Genomic DNA, 19,361 nt, shown 5'->3' with positions numbered 1-19,361 from the left:
CATGCTTAGGATGGCGTCGTCTGCGCTTACCAGCCGTGTGCATTCCTCAAAACACTGAAGGACTTTACAAAGGTCTTTCAGCTTCGACCACTGCACACCTGTCAACTCCATGTCTGCTCTCAAAGTGCCTGGCCGTGTATCCTCCCACAAATGCATTATGGCCTGCCTCTGCTCGCACAGCCGCTCCACCATGTGCAGGGTGGAGTTCCACCTTGTTGCAATGTCGATAATGAGGCGGTGGTTGGGAAGGTGGAGCAATCGCTGCAGCTTCTGCATACGAACGGAGTGTACAGGCGACTGGCGGATGTGCGCGCACAGTCTTCGCACCTTCTGGAGCAGGGCTGTTAACTCCGGATAATTTTTGAGGAAGCACTGCACCACCAGGTTCAAGGTGTGAGCCAAGCAAGGTATGTGGCTGAGTTTTGAAAGGGCTATGGCTGCCACAAAATTACGGCCGTTATCACTAACTACCTTGCCTGCCTCAAGATGTACACTGTCCAGCCATGACTCAGTTTGTCGCTTCAAGTACTCGGCCAGCACCTCGGCGGTGTGTCTGTCACCCAAACACATCATCTGCAACACAGCCTGCTGACGCTTTCCACTAGCTGCTCGATAGGGGGACACATCGTGTGCAACAGTGGCAGCTGCAGATGGAGTGCTCGTACGGCTGCGCTCTGTGGACGAGCTTTCGCTTCTGGAGGAGGAGGAGGAGGGTCGAACGCCTACAGCCAACTGTTTCCTATACCGTGGGCTAGGCAGCACTGTCCCACCACCGCTGTCCCCTGTGGACCCTGCATCCACCACATTAACCCAGTGCGCAGTGATGGACACGTAACGGCCCTGGCCATGCCGACTGGACCATGCATCAGTTGTGAGGTGCACCTTTCCGCTCACTGACTGCTTCAGTGCATGGACAATGCGGTCTTTCCCATGATGGTGGAGGGCTGGGATGGCTTTGCGAGAGAAGAAGTAGCGACTGGGTAGGTCATAGCGTGGTACTGCATAGGCCATGAGTTCGCGGAAAGCTGTGCTTTCCACCAACCGAAAGGGCATCATCTCAAACGAGATTAATTTGGCAATGTGGGCGTTCAAACCCAGTGTACGCGGATGAGAGACTGAGTACTTTCTTGACCTACTCATAGTGTCTGGGAGGGTGAGCTGGACTTGAGAGCTGCATATGGTGGAAGTAGCGGTGGACAGGGCGGACTGAGAGAGGGTTGATGATGGTGATGGAGTTGGTGTTCTTTCTGATGGCCTAGAATCAGTCTTTCGTTGATATAACAGTGGGATTCCCTGACTGCTGTGGTCTTGCAACGACACCTCAACATTTGCTGCTGTGCTAACCGGTGGGCTTACAGTGGGGGAAACAATGTAGCGTTGCTGACTACCTTCGTTGTGATCAGTTGCACATGTGGCACTTGAGGTTTGGTGTTGTGTCCACGCTTACAAGTGCATGCTGGTTAAATGTCTAAGCATGCAACTGGTATTCAAATTTTTCAGATTTTTCCCTCGGCTAAAGGTCTTTGCGCACTTCTTACAGATAACCTTGGCCTGATCATGAGGATTTTGTTCAAAAAAGTGCCACACTGCACTCTTCCTACTTTGGCAGACATTTTGCGGCCTAGCACGCTGTGATCTTTTGACCCTCTGGACAAGCTGTCCAGCAACTCTTTTGATGTTTGGAACCTGTCTTTGGAGTGCTCCGGGCCTGCCAGATAACAGCTGTTGCGATGTCGATGTCTGCTGTGGATGCTCCTCATCTGAGCTATTGGAAGCAGCACCCTCTTCCCCCAATGGATGCCAATCTGGGTCAACAACTGGGTCATCCATCACCTCCTCTTCTATGTCATGTGCACCTTTCTCTGTGTCACCGTGTATGGTGGTATAGTGTGTGGGAAGGGGCACCTGAGTCTCATCAGGGTCAAAATCTGGCTCTGTACACTGCGAGGACAATGTAGTGCTCTGAGTGAATGTACCAGCAGAATCATCCATCAGCGGCTGTGCATCAGTGCACTCCATGTCAGATTCATCTTGGCCTGGGTAATTCACCATTTCACTTGATAATCAAGGCATGGTATGTGAAAACAGCTCCATGGAGTAATCAGTAGTATGGCCTGCGTCATCCTTCAATCTTGGTTGGGGTGAAGGACACAAGGAAAGGTGTGGTTCATGAACATGAGCCTCCAATGACGACTCAGTGCTTTTACTTTTTACAACTGAAGAAGAGGAGGCGATAGAGCTGGAGGCCGAGTCAGCAATGTAAGACAAAACTTTTTCCTGATGCTCTGCCTTTAAAAGCGGTTTGCCAACTAATAGAAAACTAAGCGTTCGAGGCCTTATGTAGCCAGACGATGACGCAGGGTCAGCACCTCCTGCATTCGGTCCTATTTTGCTCTTGCCACTACCATCAGATACACCACCAACACCATCATTACCAGCTGCCAACCCCCGCCCAATTCCACGGCCTCTTCCACCAGCCTTCCTCATTTTTGGTAGAAATGTAGACAAAATCCAACAAACTATATAGTAATGTAAAACAAGGTACAAGGTGTCTATAGGACAGGGGAGATTTAGAATTTCTGCACACACTTGTGGACAGTGGACACTTTTGGATTGTGTGAGGCCCACTGATATCTGAGCGCTATGTGACACGCTCGATGGCACAGCTGCCTGTGACGAAAGTGACGAGAGGATAATGGAGATTTCGAATCTCTGCGCACACTTTTGGACACTGGACACTTGTGGATTGTGTGAGGCCCACTGATATCTGAGCGCTATGTGACACGCTCGATGGCACAGCTGCCTGTGACCAAAGTGACGAGAGGATAATGGAGATTTTGAATCTCTGCGCACACTTTTGGACACTGGACACTTGTGGATTGTGTGAGGCCCACTGATATCTGAGCGCTATGTGACAGGCTCGATGGCACAGCTGCCTGTGACAAAAGTGACAAGAGGATAATGGAGATTTTGAATCTCTGCGCACACTTTTGGACACTGGACACTTGTGGATTGTGTGAGGCCCACTGATATCTGAGCGCTATGTGACAGGCTCGATGGCACAGCTGCCTGTGACAAAAGTGACGAGAGGATAATGGAGATTTTGAATCTCTGCGCACACTTTTGGACACTGGACACTTGTGGATTGTGTGAGGCCCACTGATATCTGAGCGCTATGTGACAGGCTCGATGGCACAGCTGCCTGTGACAAAAGTGACGAGAGGATAATGGAGATTTTGAATCTCTCCGCACACTTTAGGACACTGGACACTTGTGGATTGTGTGAGGCCCACTGATATCTGAGCGCTATGTGACAGGCTCGATGGCACAGCTGCCTGTGACAAAAGTGACGAGAGGATAATGGAGATTTTGAATCTCTGCGCACACTTTTGGACACTGGACACTTGTGGATTGTGTGAGGCCCACTGATATCTGAGCGCTATGTGACAGGCTCGATGGCACAGCTGCCTGTGACAAAAGTGACGAGAGGATAATGGAGATTTTGAATCTCTGCGCACACTTTTGGACACTGGACACTTGTGGATTGTGTGAGGCCCACTGATATCTGAGCGCTATGTGACACGCTCGATGGCACAACTGCCTGTGACCAAAGTGACGAGAGGATAATGGAGATTTTGAATCTCTGCACACACTTTTGGACACTGGACACTTGTGGATTGTGTGAGGCCCACTGATATCTGAGCGCTATGTGACACGCTCGATGGCACAGCTGCCTGTGACCAAAGTGACGAGAGGATAATGGAGATTTTGAATCTCTGCGCACACTTTTGGACACTGGACACTTGTGGATTGTGTGAGGCCCACTGATATCTGAGCGCTATGTGACAGGCTCGATGGCACAGCTGCCTGTGACCAAAGTGACGAGAGGATAATAGAGATTTTGAATCTCTGCGCACACTTTTGGACACTGGACACTTGTGGATTGTGTGAGGCCCACTGATATCTGAGCGCTATGTGACACGCTCGATGGCACAGCTGTGACAAAAGTGACTAGAGGATAAGGGAGATTGGATTGCTTTTAAAAAAGCAGTTTGCGGAGCAGTGGGTAAACAGCAATGCCAGCGTGTCAGGAAGCCTTAAAAGGCAGCCCAACAACCAACACCACTGATACACCACAATATAGCCTCCCCTTGCACTGCACACACAGTGACTTGTGTGTTGTGCAGGCCAAATCGCTAGCAGCAGAAGCAGTTTTTTTGTCTTCTTCCCTGCCTAACGCTCTCCCTACAGAATCAGCAGCAACCTCTCCCTATACTAAGATCGGCAGAAGTAAGATGGCGGTCGGCGTGCACGCCCTTTTATACCCCCTGTGACGCCCACCAAAGCAAGCCAATCACTTGCATGCCCTTCTGAAAGATGGTGGTGACCCGTGCCTAGGTCATCACGTTGCCCACAGTGTCAGTGGATCCTGATTGGCTGAAAAAGAGCGCAAAACAAACTTTTGAAACGCGACTTTGGCGCGTAAGTCGCCGACCTCGTGGCCGACCTCATCCTAGGGTCGGGTTTCGTTTCATGAAACCCGACTTTGCCAAAAGTCGACGACTTTTGAATTTTTTCGACCCGTTTCGCTCAACTCTATATCATATCATTACTTTACATTGTACAAAAAGTGAAAAGCTGCCGAGTGACCAAACTGGCTAAAGTATATAACTAAGAAATACACTTTAAATAAGACCTAATTATTGATGAACACATTAATTATGTTGTTTAGCTGTAAAGTCACTCCATCAAGTCATAAGCATTCTTAATACATCTTCTAGCTTTTGCATAATGTCTTAGGTGTATCATAGCAACCATTTAGCAATTAATGAATTAGGCAGTGTTCTCACTTAGTAAGATATATTGAAACTGCAATAAAGAGAAGCCACTCAAGCATATAACGCTCTCATATCTTAAACAGGTTTTGCATAATTTAAGATTTGATTTTTAAAAAGCTTTCCAAGGTTAGTCTCTATGGCAATACTCCAAGTTGCAGATTGAATTGTACAGTAAATAAATGTAGGTATGCTACTGTTAAAAGGGATTTCAAGGTTACATTATAATTAAAGAAATAAATAAGAGAATAGATAGATGATAGACATGTACATCCACTTCATTGTCCCAACTCATCATTCAGCTGTCCCTACCCCAGGCCCTGGAACGCAAGAGTAAATACTCAGTCACCCAGCCACAAGTCCAAACAATAAATGGCCACATTTCCTGACCATTTGCCCTGGAAATGATGCTTTTTAGGCTTGTGGACACTGAGGCTTTGTATAACATCATGACAGCAGCCATCCCTCAATACTCAGTCCGCAGCCGCCACTATTTTACCCAGAAAGCCATCAATACCTTACAGCAGCACATGTCCCATAACATCACCCATGTCGTGACCAATGCACTTACTGGGAAAGTCCACTTAGCCACCAACACGTGGACAACATGTGCTTTTAGCCAGGGACACTATATTTCCCTAACAGCTCACTGGGTTAACCTCATGGAGGCCAGGACCGGGTCAGACCCTGGTAATGCACACATGTTATTGACACCTAGAATTGCAGGCCCCAGTTCTATCAGGCTTTTCCCCTCCTCCTATGCCAATTCCTGTACCTCCTCCTTCTCCGAATTATCGATCATATCAGTTTCAAGCTGGAAGTACTGAAGTATTGCCTCGGTGAAATTGCAACAGTCTCTGCTTCAACTCATATCTTTAGGTGACAAAAAGCACATCTTTGCAAAATTGTTGAAAGGTCTAACAGTCAAGACAGATTTGTGGATCTAGCGCTGAACCTACAACAGGACATGGTTGAGTGTGATAATGGTGGTATCCTGGTAGTGGCTCTGAAGTTTGGCAACATGGAACATGTTCCTTGACTGGCCCATGTGCTTAACTTAATGGTTCAGTACTTTCTGAAAACCTGCCCAGATTTGCCTGAGCTACTTGTGAAGGTATGACGCATGTGCACCAATTTTTGCAAGTCAGCTACAGCTGCCGCCAGTCTGACAGTGCTTGCAAGTGCAACTTCATCGACTGGTGTGCAACCTACCTACGCATTTGGACTCAACATTAAATATGTTGTCAAGGCTTTGTGAGTAGCAGATGACAGTAGTTGAATACCAGCTACAACATGCTTGTTGGTATTACATTCAGCATCCACATAAGTGGCAATTGGGCATGGATGTCTGACATCTGTGCTGTTCTCCAAAACTTTGAGGAATCATCTAAGATGGTGAATGGTGATGATGCAATGATCCTGATTCTGTGTCATCTGAAACACTCGCTGCTCACAATGATAGTGAAAGTATACAGAGTGATACTACCCAGCCCTGCCTCATCTCATCTTCTCAGTACAGATTGGTTCATTTTGAGGAGAAATAGGATATAACTTTATGTCATGCCGCATTTCATGTGACTCTTGCGTTATTGCCACCACAGATTACTGATTGTTCACCCTTCTCAACCCATACTATGAGGAGAACTGCAGTGGAGAGGGCTACCAAAATGGAGCAATAACAGAAGGCCATATTTGAAGAATTGGTAAAAAAAATTCCCATCTGAAAATCCTGGCAGCAGTAAGAGCTCTTTGGGAACCAAGGAATAGAGAGGAGGGAGGCATACACCAAGAGAAGCAGGGTAACACTATCAAAAGTCTGCAACAGTTTCATTAGACCCTCCTAGGGCGTGAGCCCAGACCCTGATTTATGGGGTAGGAGGGAAAGGTTTTGGAAGATGATGAAGGAGTACCTAGGAGCCTGTAACAGCATTCTCTGTGATTTCTCTGTGCATACAACTATTTGGGTGTTGAAGGTGGACATGTGGCATGAACTGTCCCTCTACATCTTGGAGGTATTGATCTGGCCTGCCCCTAGCATTTTTTAAGAGCGCCTCTTTTGGGTGCTGGGCCTCTGACACGCTGCCAGTCATTCTCTTTAACTGTACACAAAAAACTTTCACTCTGCAGTGCTAAAGCATGTCAATGTGAAATATATAAAATATGAAAAGCAATACTGCTTCTGGATACTAGGAAAAAATGAAACGCTTAGCACATAATTTTGCCAGTTTATGCATGTCCATCAACCAAACTCAAGGTGGTCATAAAACTGATAGGTCCTAATGTATCTAATGTGAATACCTCTCTAAGACTGAAGTCTGAATTCCTGGGTAAATGTGAATACCTCTCTTCCAAGTCTTATTAAAATGCACAACATGCTGAAGGGCAGAGTGCTCGGTCAGAAAGCTGTATACAATGACATAAAGACTGACTGGCACTTCCAAGCTAATGTGAACAGGTGCCAAATAGGAGCAGCTACCCACATGTACAATAAACAAAAAAAGTTGCACTCTGTAGTGCTAAAGCATGTCAAGGTGAAATATATGAAATATGAATAGCAATACTACTTCTGGATACTAGGAAAAAAATTAGATGCTTAGCACATAATTTGACCAATTCATGCATGTGGTGGATTTTACTATGTGAATGCAAAACTGAGCTTCTACAGTATGATCAAAACTGCACATGTTTGGGCATTCAGGTCTGGGAAACCTCTGTGTATATTTGTTTTTTTGTTTTTATGCACTCTGCTTGTTGTTCTTCTGTCCAATAAAGTTATACTTTTTTGATATTTTGGACTATGCATACTTTTAAAATTGTTTACCGGATACCTTTTGTGTTGGAAATGAAGGCATGGACTGGGACACACGTAAGGCATCCTGGCCGGCCCAATCAGCCAACATCTTTTTATCCCCTGAAAGTAAGATTCCTGATTCAGATTTTTCATGCATTTCTTATGACCTGTCTACGGCTCACAAAACAAAGAAGCAGCCAAAAAAACAGTGCATAAGCATCCAAGATAGATAGAAATAACATGAATCTTTATTAAAGGACACAGATAAAAATTGGCATGACAGAAGTGACACAAGCAGAACGCACAGAGGTACAGAGATAACCTAAGGTATGTCAATATGATAAAACATATCTCCATTAATAATGTATATAAGCCGACCAGTCATGATAAATTAAAGGGTAAAATCCCCAGACCGCCAGGCAACCCACAAAAAAGGGGATTAAGAGAGATCATAGTGCAAGCATAATACTCATACCTAAGGGGACACTGGACCACTGGCGCAAGGAAAACAGCCCAACGTACGTTTCGGAAGCAACACCGCTTCCTTCCTCAGGGGGTGTTGCTTCCTGAGGAAGGAAGCGGTGTTGCTTCCGAAACATACGTTGGGCTGTTTTCCTTGCGCCAGTGGTCCAGTGTCCCCTTAGGTATGAGTATTATGCTTGCACTATGATCTCTCTTAATCCCCTTTTTTGTGGGTTGCCTGGCGGTCTGGGGATTTTACCCTTTATTTTATCATGACTGGTCGGCTTATATACATTATTAATGGAGATATGTTTTATCATATTGACATACCTTAGGTTATCTCTGTACCTCTGTGCGTTCTGCTTGTGTCACTTCTGTCATGCCAATTTTTATCTGTGTCCTTTAATAAAGATTCATGTTATTTCTATCTATCTTGGATGATTATGCACTGTTTTTTCGGCTGCTTCTTTATATTATATAGTCAGTGTATCCTATTTTTGTATTGCATTGGGCTCCTAAAAACATGATTATTTGGATTTTCATTAAATTGAATCTAAATTATACATATCTATTTTCTAGCCCTATGCACTGTCAATTTTGTGGCTCACAAAACAAGTATAAAATTATGGTGGATTATCCTAAGATCGAATATAATACCATGAGGACTCAGGGTTTTTATATACCCGGCCTGGGAGCCCACCCCCAATGCTCGGTCATCATGGGAACAAGGTCTCTCTAAATGATCCACAATCTTAATCAACATGCTCTTGAAGCATGATAGAGAACTTCTTGCCAGTACAAAAATTAATATGAAATCTTTTGAGGCTAAACTCTCTAAATTTGATGAAACCCAGATAGAATAACCTTTTAAAACCAGGCTAAAAGATAAGCTCGATAAATATGAGCAAGGGACCATTTCACGCAAGAGGTCTTAAGGGGGCTTTACACATAGCGATATCGCTAGCGATATCGCTAAAGCGTCACCAATTTTGTGACGCAGCAGGGATATCAGTAGTGATATCGCTACATGTGACACTCACCTCCGACCCGGCTCCCCGCTGAATATCGCTGATCACGCTAGATCGGCCTGGTCCATTTCTCGCTGTTGGCTTCCTGCTGGCGCCGACGAGCGAGCCATGGACGAGGGCAGAAGACGGTCATCATCACCGCGTCTGACAGGTAAGTAATGACCGCTAAGCATCGCTGCGTCACTAGTGAGATCTGCCTGTTTGGGAGCTCACTAGTGACCATTTAGCGATGCACCAGCGATCCTGACTGGGTCATAGCGAGGTCGGGATCACTGGTGCATCGCTAAATGTAACGGGGCCTTAAGTTCCAAAGAGAAAAAAAGATTTTGATAACAAACAATCCTACACTTGAAGACATCATGGCAACCAGCAAAATGCACTGAGTATACGGCCGACACACATGGACACACAGATCTGCCCACGTGAGGACCACCAAACATCGAATGACTTTCCATCATGAGCCAAAAGCGAACTGGACACAGGACCAGTCGAGGGTGCAAGCAGCCGCAAAATCTTCACAAGGAGCATCAGGAACAGAGGTCACCGACATGTACGCTATGGCAACCAGAAACATTAGTACAAATGAGTCCAGATCAGCCTTCCATATTCCTGGCCACTAAACCACAGGTACCTTTAGATGCCTTATAATCAACTTGTCTGATTATCCACTCTCCCAAGACTAAGTTTTGGTTTTGACAAGGGGGTTGACTTTCTCCTCATCACAGCACCTTGATAAATTTACACTTGTAAAGGATCTTTTTCTATTTTGTAGAAAATTGTTATTCCAAGTTCTATACAAAAATTAATATTATTGATACCTTGGATGAGACAGACAGATAGGTGTTCTGGGACTTGACCAAACTCATACAGGAAAACAAAGCGGGCTCAGATAAGCGATATATTTCATACTCAGACAAATCTACTGCAGCCCCCCTTTCCTTAGTTCCACCTATTAGAATCTTTTTTGAACTAGTCAAGCAAGATATATAGAGGTTACATTCTTCTTCAAACCAACTGCATAGCATACATGCTAGTGAACTCAAGGCAATATGTAATCCAAAGAGCAATAAAAGCTTTCTGATGAAGGAAGCAGACAAAGGGGGCAATGTGGTCCTTTGCTCACATCATATGTATTTGGAAGAAGCCCAGAGAAAACTGGGAGATATTAAAACTATCAACAACTACCATCAGATCCCACAGAGGTCTTTGCCAAAAAATTCAAGTACCTGTTGAACTTGGCTCAAGACATGGGTATTATCACACCAAAGGAGAAAACCTTGATATGGGTCGAACACCCAGTGATTTCAACATTTTATATGCTACCTAAGGTGCATAAAAATATCTTAAAACCTCTGGAGTGGCAATGGGTGCTCGCTGCGCATTGGCCTTTGCCAATCTTTTCTTAGGATGGTGGTAAGTTACGGTCGTTTATCCTACAGATTGGTACATAACAAAAGTCAGACATTGGTGCAGATATATCGATGATATATTCTTTATCTGGCTTAGGACGCAACAAGAGTGTGAAAGATTTTTGGAATTTCTTAATCGCAACCCATTTAACATCTCTCTTACCCATTCTGTATCTTATATTTCTGTCACCTTTTTAGATGTGACAGTTTCGGTTAAGGACCACCAGCTTATCACCAATCTTTATTGAAAGGCCACAGCTACCAACCAACTTCTGGAGTTCCGAAGCTTCCACCCATTCCTCACCCAGAAAGCGGTACCACTACCTACCAGTCAATTTATCAGAACAAGAAGAAACTGCACCCTCGATGAAGACTTCTGTGATCAGACACAGGAACTCATTACCAGGTTTCGGAAGTGGGGATACCCCAAAAAACTTATTTTGGCAGCCTTCCAAAGAGCAAGCCAACATACACAAGATGTTTAGTTGGTTACCTGCCCCAAGCTTCAGTACAATCAAATGTGTTTCATTGCAAACTATAACTCACAATAGGCACAAGTGAAAAAGTTCTACAGAACCACTGGGACATACTCACCACAGATCTCCAAACCAACACCATTGTGGGGACAAGACCACTACTTACAGCAAGAAGGGTCCCTAACCTTAGAGACACTCTCAAGAAGAGCCACTATCAGAGACCTACCATTAAACTTAACTGTGGCATTCATCCGCAGGCTTCCTTTCTTTGTGGCGAGTGTAGCATATGTCCACATATGAAGCCGACACAGCATGTCATCATCAATCCCTCTAATACAGAGAATCATCACATGGGACATTATGTCAACTGCAAATCTAAAAATGTAATTTAAGCCATTATTTGCCCCAGAAAAGAATACAAAAGCACTTCTCCACCATCTGGCAGATATTGATCTACGCAAGTTGAAAACACCTCAGTGTCCTCTCATTTTTTTGATGCATCACTCAGGTATACACATTTATGCTCCCATTGTGGGTCTTGAAAAGATCTCTGGCTCAGGCAGAGGGGAACACCTTTCAAAGTGTTTGCTGCAATCAGAATCTCGCTCTATATACGAGTTGGGAACCGTAGCCCCCAAAGGCCTGAATGAGGAGCTCCTTTTCACAGGATTCCTGGGTTGATTGGAATTTTCACAATATGACATTAACTTGATAGCCTTCAATCCGCAGGAAATCCATCCAAAGAAGATGACATAGGAGACTCCATGGGCAACATCAGGGGCTATCTCACTCTGGAATCTGATTTCCTCTTCAACCATCATAAATCTGAAGAAAATGCCTTGATTTACCTCTTAGAACCTTGTGAACATCACCATTTTGGCACTCCTGGACTAATTGTATGTCTGTCTCTATTCAATCCTCACTCCCTGGGGTTTTTTTGTATATTCCCTATACCAGGAACATGTATATGATAAATTTTATCACGTAACTCTGCAGAAATTGACTTGGCTTGCCTCTTAAAACGCTTTTAATATTGCCATTTTTGGCACTGCCGGACCATATGTCTGTCTCCATCCAATCCTTACTCATTTTCTTGGTGAAATTTACATAATCACTATGCCGGGATTATAAATATGATCTATTTTTCTAGTAAATGAATAACGAGATTCACCGCGCTATACTGAGATGTAAAAAAGAAGAATCCGTTTACCAGTTACTCAGTTTCAATTGTGAGAAGACTAGTACTGTCAGGGAGTTGAAACCGTATCCTTAGTGTTACACGTTGCTAAAGGTTTGGATGAATCCGCTTAAATGCCTTAAAACTGCTGAATAAATGATAAAGGGTTAAATCCAGAAAACTGTAGGTAGCACTGAGTGAGCTGAACTTGAGGTACTCACTTAGGTATGCTAAATCGATCAGGGATCCTGCTGCAGATAAAACTGGTGGTGTAGCTTGCCAATTGAGGATCTGATTACAGAAGGGGTATAGAAAGTATAATAGAATACAAATTGGAATAGGGAATTTAGCACAAAATGCAGAGATTAATTTAGCCGCTTCAATGGCGGATATAAGCTGCACTTACTGAGGATTGAGATTGCATATGCAAAGGTTGCTGCTGGCTGTTCCACATCAGGGAAGCTTTTTAGACCAAATGCTGTATAATAAAAAATGTGAGTAACAGCGCTAGTCTGCTGATAAACGTGCTGATGGACCAGGTGTACTTACTTTGCGATTGCTGGTGCTCAGAGAGGCAGGCTGGGTGCTGGTGCTCCCTGATCGATTTAGTATACCTAAGTGAGTACCACAAGTTCAGCTCACTCAGTGCTACCTCCTTTTTATCTATTTATTTTCATTTTATCCCCTCTTCTTTTTCCTTTTTTCTTCATTTTAACACCAATTACTTTACTTATGTTTTTTCTATATTTGTCTCTCCCCCATTCTTCTTTGTCCTTTTGTTTCCCATGCCATTATTTTTATTTTTTATTTTTTGTCAAACATACCTTACTTATTACTAATATTACCTGTTCCATGTATACTTTTCCATTTTTGCCATCATCCTTCACTTGTTATTCGGCCCGCCCAGCAGCACAACATGTCTATTCTCATACTTTGCTACATTTTCTGTAAGTCACAGACCGCTCCAGCAAGCTGCGCAAGCGCAATTCATTGATTCCTCTTGCATGCTCTGTTACCGCCAGATGCATGCACACTTTATTTTCACAGGCAAAGATGCCTGCCCCCCATCCCATACGTCATACCTCTCACACTGCTCAGCCGGCACACGAGACAACGGTAAGACAAGTAATCTTTATTTCACTTCTATATATACTGGACATGTCCACGCAAGCGTTACTCCCCTGATGAAGCCATGCTAGACACGGCGATACGTGTGGGGTCGACTCCCAGGCCTTCCGGGTGGCCTCATTTTCATCTCCACCCTCACCCTCTTACACTTCCTGTGGCTCCAGTATTCTCCTACTTATATATGATCACATGTAGGTATATGCTTTGATCTTGACTGGATATTTCTGTGCCATTTCAACAGAGCACATGGATTTGCTGATTGCTTCTTACAGTCTTGTTCTGCTATTTTCATGATCAGCCTCTCCTTATTCTAAGAGTGGCTGGATTACCTTGTCATGGCCATGTCTGTTTATGACTCTTTCCTATCTCCCCTAAAGGCAATCTTGGATAGCTAGGCCTTTTCTGGTCCTTGACCTTGGAACAAATTATTTTGGGAGATGCTTATTCTCCACTTTTTCATTGGAGCTCTGCCTTAAGAGATTGAACACTTTATCCACAGGTATGTGCAATTGATATTTAATTACATGTATTACAGTACATCTGTACAATAAGTTCTTCTGATTTGCATTATTGTTCATTATCATCTTCTTTTCACACTATTATGTGAATGCAAAACTGAACTTCTATAATCAAAACTGCACATTTTTGGGCATTCATGTCTAGGAAATCTCTCTGTATAGATTTTTTTTATTGTTTTATGCACACTGCTTGCTGTTCTTCTGTCCAATAAAGTAATACTTTTTGATATTTTGGAGTGTGCACGTCTTTACAGGTAGCCTTTTTTCTCTCTTTCCTGCTGTCATGGTAACGCTCGACTGGACACAGCACCTCCAGCAGGGCGTATTTAGATGACACGCAAGACCCTGGATACACCGCCTCCAGTTGGGCGAATTTAAATAATAAAATGTGCAGCTGGATACGCCACCTCCAACAGGCGAATTTCGGAAATACACGTATGTCTGGAAACCCCGCCTCCAGCAAGGCGAATTTAAACAATAAAAGGGAAAACCTGGGTAACAATAACAATGGTGGCCCTGCGATAGGGAACAGGGAAGTGGAGACCTCCTGCACTACCCTGAGACAGTGTCTCTACACTCCTAACGTTCCCTAGGCCGGTTCCGCACAGGGCGACGATCAGGAACCTAAAAACCCTGACTCGCCCTGCACCTAAACTCTCACTAGTGAAGTGGACGGTGCAGAAACTAATCCCACCACTGCACTAAAACACACATAAGGAAAATCAACAAAACAGCGAAACACCACTTAGCTTTGCTCTGTTGCTTACACTCCCAGCCACAGAGCCCACCACCTGCGTGCATCTTTTCCTCCGACCGGATCCAACACCATAGTGCAGCCTTGGAGCAAACAGAGTCCACCACCTGCATGCAGCTGTTTAGAAACAGGGTCCAGCATATGAGTCCAGCTTTCCAGCAAAAGAGTTCAGCATCTTGAGTCCAGCTTTTCAGCAACCAAATCCAGCATCATGGGTGCAGCTCTACACCATGGCTGCCACTCCACCAAGCCATGCAAGAACTCCTTGCTGACACCATAGCTGCAACTCCACCAAGCCATGCCAGCCCTCCTTGCAGACACTATAGCTGCCACTCCAGGTCTCTCACTGAGCTGCCCAGGACTCTCCTTCAGCTCCATCCTTCACCCAGACTTGCTTGTAACTGAGGACTAATCACCGACAGTGATTACCACACCTGACACTCTTTTATAGAGCAATCACACCTGTTTTATAATCATGTGCACTAAACTAAAGAAACAGAGTGCAATGACGCTCACCACCACCAGGGGGCAAATTTAGAACAAAAGACACCACAGTGCAATAATCCTAATGGCAAAAACCAAACCTAAGCACAGAAGAAAAAGGTTACCTGTGCTTTATCTCTGTCATATCCAACCTGGATCATGACACCTGCATCATGCCTTCTACCTGATGTGGCACCTCCAATTGTATAGATTTACTTTTTTCATTTATATTACCTGTTGTGCACCCCTCTTCTTACATATATCAGATTACAGACAGCATTCAGTATTAGGCTGTTTGCCCACATTGCGTTTTTTATGCGTTTCCGCAGAAACGATTCAAAAACGCTTCAAAAACGCATCCCCATGCAATCCTATGGGATTCCGCAGTTGCTGTGTCAATGCTGCGGATTTTACCACTGCGGAATTGCATAACAGTAAAATATGCAGCATATCCATTATTTCTGCGGAATCACGGTGATTCCGCCGACATAGGATTGCATTGAAACGCTCACTTTACGCATGTGGCTATGCCCACCATGCGTGAAGGGAGCGTTTCATGTGCAGATCTTACCCAGGCTCTGGAGGAGAAGAGACTCTCCTCCATGCCCTGGGTACCATATCCCTGTAAAAAAATAAAATTAAAATAAAAAATAGGGATATATTTACCCTCTGTCGGCCCCCGGAGTCCTCCCTCCTCTCAGCCGCGCTGCCAGCAACTTCCGTTCCCAAGGATGCATTGTGCGAATGACCTCTGATGACGTAGCGGTCTTGCGTGATGATACGTCAGAGATCATTGTCGCAAGGCATCCCTGGGAACGGAAGATGCCAGCTTCGTGGCTGACAGGCGGGAGAGCTCAAGGGGCCGAAAGAAGGTGAGCATATCCCTATTTTTTATTATTTTTATTATTTTTAACATTCTATTGATGCAGCATCAATAGTAAAAAGTTGGTCACTCTTGTCAAGCGCTAAAAACGCTTGCAAACCGCTTGTGTTTTGTGGGAAAGGGCATGCGAATTCTGCATGCATTTTACCCATGTCAGTGAGTTGCGGAAATGCTGCGGACATTTCCGCAGCATTTCTGCAATGTGGGCACATAGCCTAAATGGCCTGTCACACCAAGCGATATCGCTAGCAATATCGCTATAACGTCACTGGTTTTGTGACGTTATAGCGATATTGCTAGCGATATCGCTATGTGTGATACTTACCTCCGACCGGCTCCCCACTGGTTATCGCTGATCACGTGAGAACATCCTGGACCAGTTCTCGTCATCAGCTTCCTGCTGGGCTTCATGTGGCGCCGACGAGCGACGCGTGGAAGCGGGCGGGAGGACGTCAGGATCGCCTCGTCTGACAGGTAACTAGCGACCCCCGACCCCTGCTATGTCGCTGGTTAGATCTGCCTGTGTGGCAGCTCACTAGCGACCACTTAGCGATGCACCAGCGATCCTGACTGCGTCATATCGCTGGTCGGGATCGCTGGTGCATTGCTAAGTGTGACACTACCTTTATCCATTGTTTTAGGTCAGTCTAATCTCTAAATATTTCCTCAGCAGCCTACACCACTCTCATGTGTCTTTTACTGTCTAATTAAATTTTTCCCTGCTATTCACTTACTTTCATTTATAATAGTAATTTACAATTGTTGAAGAGCGATAATAGGGCAATTTGCAAAAACCAGGGATGAGCGATCCTTGTGTATTTGGCTTCAGACATATTTGGCTGCTGTCCAGACAGCATTGAAAGTGAATGGACAAGGATGCACAGTAGCACATACTCACACTCCATTCACTGTCATGGCCTGCATCCTGGATAATAAAGTTTCTTGAAAAAAAAAAAAAAAAACTGGCAGAGATGCTTACCTGTATAGACAGGCCTCAATACAAATGCACTATCAGGCTGCAGTAAGGAACTTTGACGTTAGTTTGCCAGCTTATGTATTATGGCCATAATATTAACCAATACCTTGCATGTTTTGATATGTTTTTGTGCACTTTTTATCTTTTCAGGGTGCATTGGGCCCAAATGGTTCTGTAAACTGTGGCCTCTGTTCACATGGGATGCATTCTAGTTGGCGCTGGGCAGCCCCCCTATATGGTGTTACTAAGAGGCTGTGAACCATATGCTCTGCATTCCCTGTGTGAACATTGCCATATATGGATTATTTTTTTGCACTGGTGTGCCACACGGCCAATCCCTGATTGTAGGCTGGCTGCTTCATTAGGTATTATTGCACCTGTGCAGCTGCCATTTTACTTGGGTCCGCTGCAGCCTGATAGTGCATTTGTATTGAGGCCTGTCTATACAGGTAAGCATCTCTGCCTGCTTTTGTTTTTTTCTCAAATATTGGAGGATTTTTTCCTCTGTTCTGTGAAAGTTTCTTGAAAGACTGAGTGCAGGGCAGCCAATCAACAAACTGCAACTGTAGCTCCTCCCTCCAGCATTAGCAAAGGTTGCTAATAGAGTAGAATAAGGTGCACAGCCGAATACACAAGAATTCGCTCATCCCTAGCAGCAACGTATCAAACTTTCATGAAATGTGGAATAATGTTTGCTTTTTAAAACTCCCACAGGTTTAGTCACTGTTGTCACAAAAAATGGAGTCTTCAAATTGCAGTGTTAGAGGAATGTGGTTAATTGGAGGGACAGCAGGCAGTACTACCAGTTCTAAGCTAATGACGAATCAGCAGGTGTTGGTCAGGTTTTATTTCTTGCACTATACAGAATCGCAACCAACATGTACCAGTGCCACCGTTCCAGCCAACAAAGTGCTTTGCTTCAGGGAAATAGCAAGAATCTAGACCAGGCAAAAACTTCACATGATCAGTAAGGGGAAGAGTCTGTTTGGTCAATGGAAGAGTCTCAAGAAGAATGCTAAATGGCAAACCAAAACACAAGCATCCAAGGACTTGGCAAAGAGAAGCAAAGAAAAAAGTAAATTGGCGCTTCTGACAATGATAGTGATAAGACCAAAGGGTATTTTAGTCACAAGAAACGTAAGTCAATAAAATCTGTCAACATTGTGACTCTGGAAGTTGCTGAAGCTCTAGCCAGAACTAATACCAATGATGGAAAAGCAACACCTACTGTACCAGCTTGCTGCTGCCTCTTAGTCTCTTGGCCTTGATCCAGACAGTGTCATGTTAAATAGGGAATCTATCAGACAAGCTTGTCGCTAACATCAAGAAATTTGAACAAACGCTATCAAAGCTTTCTTCAATGGCAGTGGCCCACTCACTGTATATTGGGACAGGAAAAGGTTTGCAAGCCAGACTAGCTGAGCGACTGGCAGTACCAGTGTCAGGAGGAGGAACTGAGAAGTTGTTGTCGGTCCCGGAGATGCCAAGCAGCACAAGCTATGGCTGCATTAAAGATTCTGCAAGATGGCAGTGCCTGGATACAGTGAAGTTTATGTCATTCAGCACGACCAGTAGTAACACTGGTACAAAGGCTGGTGCATGCGTCCTCTTGAAATAGAAACTGCAGAAAGAACTACTGAGTATTCCATGTAGACACCATATTCACAAGCTAATTATTGCAAGCGTGTTTGATAAATTGTTGATGGCATCAACAGGTTAAAATATAAAGTTGCTCAAGAGATTTTCAGCTGCCTAGAATCAACTGGATATAACCAAGTTTTCATTTAGAATGGAAGAAGACATAGTTTCACCTGAACTAGGTCCATGTAAGGAGTGTCTAGTTGAATTTTGTACAAACCAGCTTGGACAATGCTATCCAAGAGATGATTACAAGGCATTGTTAACACTGTCACTCCTGTTCCTTGGTTCACCAGCAAACCCAGATGTATACATCAATACTCCAGGCACCTACTATCGGGCCCCATGGATGGTAAAAGTTATATAAACTATGAAGAGCTTCATGTTTCATCACCAATTTAGGTTAACTTTGAAAAAGTTAAAAAGAACCTGTCAATTTTTCAATTTTATTGTTTGCTTATACTTGAAGGCTTGATACTGCTGTCAGATCCCAGCCACATCACCGCAAAATGACTTGACATTACTGCAAGAACTTATAGCATATAAAGGAATCAACGCACCTGTTGTTGTGTCAGCAATATGAATTTTCAACAAGCACCTGTGGTACCTCAGTGAGATTATGGAGGGTCTGGCTTTTTTTAGTAGAGAAGATTCAACCTTAGAAAAGGTTGAGATGATACTGCCTCTACAGAAGGAAGGCAAAAATGTTTGATCCACTTGCATGCAGCTTGCCAAAGACCTTGTGTCACACAAGAAGCATCATTACTTCATGTCGTCTAACACAAAAATTTTGTTTGTTGTAC

The sequence above is a fragment of the Dendrobates tinctorius genome, unplaced genomic scaffold, assembly GCF_039654945.1.
Source record: "Dendrobates tinctorius isolate UK_male_01 unplaced genomic scaffold, ASM3965494v1 ptg000163l, whole genome shotgun sequence".
Lineage (NCBI taxonomy): Eukaryota > Metazoa > Chordata > Amphibia > Anura > Dendrobatidae > Dendrobates > Dendrobates tinctorius.
This window is presented reverse-complemented; position numbering follows the sequence as displayed.